The 8668-nt window shown below is 49.0% G+C and overlaps 1 protein-coding gene across 5 annotated transcripts in view; it reads right to left on the bottom strand.

The window, feature by feature from the left end:
* Window positions 1-8384, bottom strand: part of SCML4 (Scm polycomb group protein like 4) — a 137470-nt gene extending 129086 nt beyond the window's left edge. For 4 of the 5 annotated variants that reach the window (XR_010413720.1, XM_064597952.1, XM_045865266.3 and 1 more), the window contains exons 1-2: window positions 7923-8384; window positions 1236-1357 (exon numbers count right to left, since the gene is read on the bottom strand). The gene's annotated coding sequence lies outside the window, so the exon portion shown is untranslated. The remainder of the gene's footprint in view (window positions 1-1235; window positions 1358-7922) is intronic. The other variant, XM_064597953.1, reaches the window with a different exon arrangement.
* Window positions 8385-8668: the final 284 nt, after the last annotated feature.

The following is an 8668-nucleotide window of genomic DNA, read 5'->3' on the forward strand; positions in this document are numbered from 1 at the left end:
CCCCCAGTACCTCAGAACATGACCTTATTTGAGATAGGGTCTTTGACAGAGGTCATTAGGTCATTAGGGTGGACTCTAATCCAATATGACTGGTCTCCTTATTAAAAAGAAATATTTGGACAGAGAGACAGACATACATAGAGGAAAACAAAATGTGAAGAGACACATCGACAAACCAAGAAAAGATCCTGGATCTCCTTCATAGCACTCAGAAGGAAATAACCTGCGGACACCTTGATCCTGGAAATCTAGCCTCCAGAACTGTGAGATACTACACGTCTGTTGCTTAAGCCATCCAGTTTTGTGGTACTTTGTCCCAGGAAACTGATGTTCTTGGCTTCCTGTCCCCCCAGACCAAGCAGGTCAGGACCAAGGGAGAGCATATCTACATCTGAGCCAGTTTGATTTCAGATGGCATTCCACAGTGGAATGAGGAAATGAGCTCCACAAGGGCCAAGGAGTGTTATTAGGAATATTGTAAGGGCTTTGGTCCCTTACAGGACAGAGTCTCTTGACCCAAAATATAAATGTAATGGACACAGAGACTGTGAAATGGTCACCCAGAAGTAAGGTCCCCAGGAGACTCCCACAGGGCCTTGTTCAGGGTGGTGTACAGAAGTTATCATGATTTCCAAAATCTGCCCCACTGAACAGCTCCTATTCAGCGTGGACTCCAGTCAGAAAGCAAACTACAGATTCACCCATAAAAATAAATTAACATAAAAACATTAAGCTCCTTGAAAGGAAAGGTTCCACAGACATAAAGGGCCGCAGCTTTAGCTGAATGAATGCCATGATTAAAAGGATAAATTCCTTCTTTTTCTAAAATCTGTTAAGAAAGCTGATGGCTTGGGGGGGAAAGTGTACTTGTGTTTAACTGAAACAAAACAGAGAAGTCGGATTTTTTTAAACTATATAGATACAGATAGATTTAACTAGATAGATAATACGGTAAGTCTTGTCCCAAATATGTACGTATGTGCCAAATACTGCCTAGGACATACTTACACTCAATAACCTGCTGTTTATGGGGCGCCTGGGTGGCTCAGTTGGTTAAGCGACTGCCTTCGGCTCAGGTCATGATCCTGGAGTCCCGGGATCGAGTCCCGCATCGGGCTCCCTGCTCGGCAGGGAGTCTGCTTCTCCCTCTGACCCTCCTCCCTCTCATGCTCTCTGTCTCTCATTCTCTCTGTCTCAAAATAAATAAATAAAATCTTTAAAAAAATAATAATAACCTGCTGTTTATCCGAAATTCAAACGGACCCGGGTGTCCTGCTCGTGCGTGCGGGGCATCTGGTCCCCCTGCTCCCGGTCGCCCAGCAAGTGGGAGGCAGCTCAGCCGGGGGTGTGGCGGGTCCTAAGGAGGAGGGGGGTTCCGTTAGGTGAGGGAAGCTCTATCCCCCCTGCTCTAGCGAGAGGCCCTGAAAGCTCACTGGGCCACCTCGGAGGCGTGAACTAGGTAGCTGTCCCCCTCCTCCAGGGTGGCCTGGGGACAGGGGGAGGGCCCCGCACGAGGCCTGGCGCCAGCTCTAGCATCTGAGAGGCCAAACGTGCAAGCGGCGGGGGGGACCCCTTTGGCGTCCAGGGGTCCGAGGAGAGCAGCTCAGCGCTGGCAAGAGGCACAGGGGACGTGGTCGGTGAACCAGCGGAGGCCCGAGGCTGCCCTGGGTTCCGGAGGGCCTGGCGGGGCGGGGGCTGGACCGCGGCCGAGGGGGCCCGGCGGAGCAGAGAGCTCCAGCCACCCCGCTGAGGCCCGCCGGCTCCAGAAAGGGGCCCCGGATATTCCCGGCCCTGCCGGCCAGCCCGGCCCTCCTCGGCCGCCTCACGCCCCCTGGCGGCCGCAGCTGGCACGCCCGCTCGCGCCACAGTCCAGACCCGGGCGCTGAGCACCGGCACTGGGGAGTTGGGGGTAGGGCTGGGGGGTGCGGTGGGCTCGTGCCTCCCGGGGGCAGGGAAGAAGAAAGGGACCATTTCCACCGAAGGCGCCTCTCTCAGTGTCTTCACGGATTGGGAACAGCTGTGACTCCCCCAAAGCACCTACCTACCTGGTCACCCACATCTGCTGGCCGAACTAAGCCCGCATTTGCATGTCCCCCAGGGAAGATCCTCATTCCTCCTGAGGACCTCTTTGCCCGGCTCATCTGCAGGGATTCGGTAGCTTAATACTTTGCCAGCCCCACCAGTTGGATCACCTTGAGTATGTGTGATAGGGGAATCCCATCTTTTCAAAATATACCACTTGCCAAGCCTGCCAGCCCACCCTGGAGGCTTGGGACTTGCCAGTCATGTGAGCCTTAAAATAAACTATAGATAAACTCCTTAAAATAAATCTAAAGATAGGTAGATAGACAGATACAGATACAGGTTTATTAATAGATATAGTACAAGCTTACTGTATAGAGCGTATAGATGTAGATACATTCTCTTGGTTGTATCTCCAGAGAACTCTAACGCAGGATCCCTAGCTCAGGCCCCACTGGTCGCTCACCTACTTCACAACCTGGTTCCAGCAAGACCCCTCTTCTGTCTTACCGGTTTTTCCTCTCCAGTAGATGATTTCCTTCTGCATAAAACATACTGTTGTTTCATGTTTTAAAAAGTCTTGTTTTAGGGGCACCTGGGTGGCTCAGTCTTTAAGTGTCTGCCTTTGGCTCAGGTCATGATCCCAGGGTCCTGGGATCGAGCCCTGCATCGGGCTCCCTGCTCTGTGGGTATGTGTGATAGGGGTTCTCTCTCTCCCACTCCCCCTCTCCCACTCTCCCTGCTTGTGTTCCCTCTCTCGCTGTGTCTCTCTCCGTCAAATAAAAAAATAAAATCTTTAAAAAAAAGAGAGAAAAATCTTGTTTTGGAAATCTTAGAAGTTCTCTTCTAGCTACTATTCCATTTCTTTGATCCTCTTTGCAACAACATTCCTCTGAAGAGTTGTCTGTGCTCTCTGTCCCTAATTTCTCTCATCCCACCCTCTTTGTTTGCCTTTACATTGTGAAATTGACACATAGACAAAAAGGTGGAGTGGGGGTTTAAGAACAAAGGCATAAAGTTTAATGATTTATCCCAAACAAATACCCTTGCTATCACCATCCAGGTCAAGAAACAGCACATTAGCAAGAGCACAGAAGCCTTCCTCGTGCCCCCTCTCACTTCTGACCCCGTTCTGCCCCAAAGGTAACCATCATCCTGACTTTTAGGAAAACCACTTCCTTGATTGACTTGATTGTTTTACCATCTAGGCATGCATCCCTAAATATCATACTTTAGTTTTACCCGTTTCTTGAACTTTAAATAATGGGATAATTAAAAATGTCTTCTGTTATTGGTTTCTTTCACTCAATATTGCATTGGTAACATTCACCCATGTTGACATATGTAACTGCATTTCATTTGTTTTCATTACTTTATATTATCCCATTGTATTAGTTATCTATTGCTGTGTAACAAATTACCCCCAACTTAGCAGCTGGAAACCAACATTTACTATACGACCTATGTTCTGAGAATCAGTAATCATTCTTGGTTTAGCTGGGTGTTCTGGCTTATAGTCTCTCAAGTCATTGCAGTCAAGCTGTTGCCTGAGGCTATAATCTCTGAAGCCTTAACTAGGGCTGGAGGATCCACTTCCAGATTCACTCACATGGCTGTTGACAAGAGATTAAGTCCCGGCCATGTGAGCCTCTCCATAGGCGTGCTCATGACATGGATTCCCCAGAGTAAATAGTCTAAGAGAAAATATGGGAATGAGAGCTCTCACAATGGAAGCTGCAGTGTTTTTTATACCCGAATCTCAGAAGTGACATACCATCACTGTTGCTGTATGCTATTAATCACAGAGATCACAGAGACCAAGCTGGTCCAGTGTGGGAGGGGACCAGCCCAGGATGTGAACACCAGGAGGCAGGGGATCACTGGGGACCATCTTGGAGGCTGCCCATCACAACCTTGGTATAAACATAGAAAAATTTATTTATCCATTCTATTATCAATCCACATTTGAGTTGTTTCTAATTTGGGACTGTTATGAATAGAACTTCTATGAGCATTCTTTTTTTTTTATTATGTTACGTTAATCACCATACATTACATCATTAGTTTTTGATGTAGTGTTCCATGATTCATTGTTCGTGTATAACACGCAGTGCTCCATGCTGTACATGCCCTCTTTAATACCCATCACCAGACTAACCCATCCCCCCACCCCCCTCCCCTCTAGAACCCTCAGTTTGTTTCTCAGGGTCCAGTCTTTCATGGTTCGTATCCCCCTCCGATTTCGCCCCCTTCATTTTTCCCTTCCTGCTATCTTCTTCTTCTTTTTTTTTAACTTATAATGTATTATTTGTTTCAGAGGTACAGGTCTGTGATTCAGCAGTCTTACACAATTCACAGCACTCGCCATAGCACGTACCCTCCCCAGTGTCTATCACCCAGCCACCCATCCCCCCCACCCCCCACCACTCCAGCAACCCTGAGTTTGTTTCCTGAGATTAAGAATTCCTCATATTGGGCGCCTGGCTGGCTCAGTTGGTTAAGCGACTGCCTTCGGCTCAGGTCAGGATCCTGGAGTCCCTGGATCGAGTCCCACATCGGGCTCGGCAGGGAGTCTGCTTCTCCCTCTGACCCTCCCCCCTCTCATGTGCTCTCTCTCATTCTCTCTCTCTCAAATAAATAAATAAAATCTTTAAAAAAAAAAAAAAGAATTCCTCATATCAGTGAGGTCATATGATACATGTCTTTCTCTGACTTACTTCTATGAGCATTCTTAATACATGTCTACTGGTACATATGTGCATGCATTTCTGTTGGTAAATACCTGAAAGTATAATTACTATGTCCATGCCTATGCATAACTTCAACTTTAGTAACTAATGGTAAACTGCTTTACAAAGTGATCTACAAATTTATATTTTTACCAGAGTGGATGAGATTTCAAGGTGCTATGTGTCCACCGCTTGGTATTGCCAATTCTTCAACTTCTGCCTTCTGGTGAACAGGTAGTGATATCTCATTGTGGTTTTAATTTGCATTTCTCTGATGGATAAAGAACTTGAACAGCTTTTCACGTATTTGTTTTGCCCTTCGGATATAGTGTTTTGTGCAGTAGAGTAGACAGGGAGACACGGCACTCAGATCCTCCTTCAAGGAAGGTCATGTTGCCTAGCGGCAGGGAGTGTGGTCGGCAGACAGCCTCCAGCCAACGGTTCCTTCAGGGCTGGCCTTGATACAGAGAACCACCTTGTCAAGGTCATGCTCTTCCTGAGGAGCCCATGCTCACTGAGCAAGGCAGGACTATAAAGAGACAGCCTTTTCAGCTTGGCACGAGACATACTAATGAGCAATATTCATTCCTGAGCACCCTCCTAGGCTGGTCCAGGCTTTGCTAGGTCTACGTTAAAGTTCAGCTCCTTTCTCTGCCCCTTCCTGCTTCCTCCCTCTTTTGTTCACAATAAACATCTTGGTTCTTTTTCTTTTATTAAAATGTTTTATTTATTTATTCATGAGAGTCAGAGAGAGAGAGAGGCAGAGGCAGAGGGAGAAGCAGGCTCCCTGCCTAGCAGGGAGCCCGATGCGGGACTCGATCCCAGGACCCTGGGATCATGACCTGAGCCGAAGGCAGACGCTTAACTATCTGAGCCACCCAGGCGCCCCCTAAACATCTTGGTTCTTAATAAATATCTGACACCACAAACCCCTTCTCAGTGTCTGCTTCTGAAGGACCCAATCTGTGACACAAAGTGTCTTTTTAAGCCTATTGCCAATTTTCCCATTGATTTGTCTTTTTTTTTTTTTTTCTTACCAATTTGTAGGAGTCTTTTGTTTAGTATGGATTCAAGGGCTTTCTAAATTGTGTGTGTGACGAATAACTTCTCCCACGCTAGGGCTTCCGTTTTTCATTTCTTTATTGTGTCTTTGAAGAACAAAAGTCCTTCATTTGGATGTAATTCAATTTCTCAATTTTTTTTTCCTTTTTAGACATGCTCTTTGTAGCCTACCCTAAGGTCATAAATATCTCCTATATTCTAAAAGCTTTTATTGTTTTGCCTCTCAAATTTAGACTTCCAAGCCACCTGGAATTAATTGTTGCATAAGGAATGAGAAGGGGACCATGCATCGTTTCCCCCCACCCCTGAATGGGGTATCCCATTGTTCCAGCACCATATTTTGAAAATGCCTTCCTTTCCTTCACTGTACTGCAAAACCTGTCACAGACACCAGCTGTGTGAGTCTGTCCACCCATGCCGGTCTGTTTCTGGATTTCCATTCTGTATCACTGACCTCTTTGCTTTTGTCCCAATACCACACTGCCCTAATTCCCATTCTCTTTCAAGCCCACTTGGAACGGGGTTTTGTCTCCAACTGCTCCCCTGCAAGTGCTCTTAGGGAGATCAGCAACACCTCTTCCCGGCTAACATCCATGTTCATCTCACTTGCCTTCTCAGCAGCAGGTGACACCAGAGGTACCCCTTCTGACACAGTGTCTTCCAGGTCACCACACTCCTGGTTTTCCTGCGACTCCTTCTCTGCCTCCCTCACCCCCCAGTCTGGTAATGTCAATCCCCCTTGGGGCTCAGACCTTTGCCCTTGTTTCTTTGGGGATCTCATTCAGCATGTTAATGCCATTTAGCCCCAATTTTATATTACTAACTAGATTTTGTTGGCAAACTCCAGACTCATACATCCAGCTGCATCCCTAACTTTTCCATTTGAAGAATCTCAAACGAACTTGTAGTCTTTCCCCCCAGATCTGTTCCACATCTCACCTTTACCTTCTCAGCTGATGGCAACTCCATCCTTCCACTTGCTCAGGAACATTCTTAGCAGCATCCTTACTCCTCTCTTTCTCTCTTAACAGAACATCCAATTCACTAGAAAATTCTGCCAGCTTTATCTTCAAATCTGCACAGCCCAAATCCAAGCTCTGCCCCCCACCTCCACAGCTGCCGCCCTCTCAGAGCCTCTGTGTGGACAAACGCACAGCACCTGTTGCCTTGTAAGTGGGTCAAAATTCCCGGGAGATTTCTGCCATAACCTTCTCACTGGGTCTTGCTGCTTCGGCCCCTCTCTCCTTAGTCTGGTTTTTGTTTTTGTTTTTGTCTTTGTTTTGTTTGTTTTTTTTTAAGATTTTATTTATTTATTTGACAGAGAGAGACACAGCGAGAGAGGGAACACAAGCAGGGGGAGTGGGAGAGGGAGAAGCAGGCTCTTCGATGCGGGGCTCGATCCCAGGACCCTGGGACCATGACCTGAGTCAAAGGCAGACGTTTAACGACTGAGCCACCCAGGTGCCCCTTTGTCTGTTTTAAATACAACAGGCCGAGGGATCCTTTTAAGACATGAGCAGATCCCGGGCGCCTGGGTAGCTCAGTTGGTTAAGCGACTGCCTTCGGCTCAGGTCATGATCCTGGAGTCCCAGGATCGAGTCCCGCATCGGGCTCCCTGCTCGGCAGGGAGTTTGCTTCTCCCTCTGACCCTCCCCCCTCTCATGCTCTCTCTATCTCATTCTCTCTCAAATGAATACATAAAAATAAAATCTTTAAAAAAACAAAACAAAACAAAAAGACATGAGCAGATCCCATCACTCCCCTGCTCAAAAACCTGCAATGGCTCCCACTTACTCAGAGTTGAAGCCAGTGTCCTTACAAGGACCTACAAGGCCCAGCCTGCCGCGACTTCATTCTCTCTCCCCTGATTCACTCTGATGTGGCCCCTGGCCTCTCCCGCGCTCTGCCCACAGGCCAGGCCGCTCCTGTCTGACAGCCCGGGTCCGGAACACCCGGCCCCCAAGCACCTGCACCTCTAACTTCTTCACCCCTTCAAGCCTTGGCCCAGATGCCGGCTTTGAGAGGAGACTCCCTCTGACCCCGAAAGCTGAAACTGCCCTCCCCCTACCTTCTTCACCTTTCTCTACTCCTTTTTTCCACTACACTTACCACGCTCAAATGTACTGTTTACACCGCTTGTCGATTACAGTTATTGTTCATTCTTCTCCCCCTTGCAGAGTGTACGGCAGGGATCTTTGCCCGCTCTTCCTCGTTCTGTGTTCTGAGCACCTGGGCCAGGAAGCAACAGCCCCTCCCCGCAGCCCCAGGCCCGGGGCCGGCGCGGGCCAGGAGCTCGGCGATGGGGCTCCGGGGCTAGCTCTGCCCTAGGAAGCAGCGTGGCGCCGGGAGACGCCCCGTGCGCAGCACCCTGTCCGGAAGCGTGCCTGCGTCCCCGCTCCGGTTCTGTCCCCGCCGTGACAGGTCACTTCTCTTCTCCGTCTCTCCCCCCATCCACGCCCGGCCCGCTGTGCGTCGTCAGGCTGGCAGTGCCCTTTCCGCCGGCTGCAGAGGGCATCGCACCGCTTCCCAGCCCCTCCGCGCGCGCCGTCCCTAACTTCCCAGGCCGGAGGGCCCCGCGGGCGGACGGAGCTCCAACGCCAGCGCCCAGGGACGTCGCGTCCAGCCCTGCGTTCCCGCCCGCTTCCGTGGAGGGCTGGGGAGGCAGGCCCTCGGTTCGATCAGATTCTAAGCACCCTCGTACCAAATGCAAAGCAAACCTGACAAATCAGACTGAGCGAGATGGAGGAAGGCTTTTTAAAGACTTTTTTCCCTAGCTCTAAAGATTTTTCAACACACATTCAAAATTCTACTCAAAACTCCGTCTTAGTATTACCGAACCCGAACTCCCGTCTGAA

Source organism: Mirounga angustirostris, unplaced genomic scaffold (assembly GCF_029215605.1).
Source record: "Mirounga angustirostris isolate CCGP_5_RB_7025 unplaced genomic scaffold, mMirAng1.0.hap1 SCAF_8, whole genome shotgun sequence".
NCBI lineage: Eukaryota > Metazoa > Chordata > Mammalia > Carnivora > Phocidae > Mirounga > Mirounga angustirostris.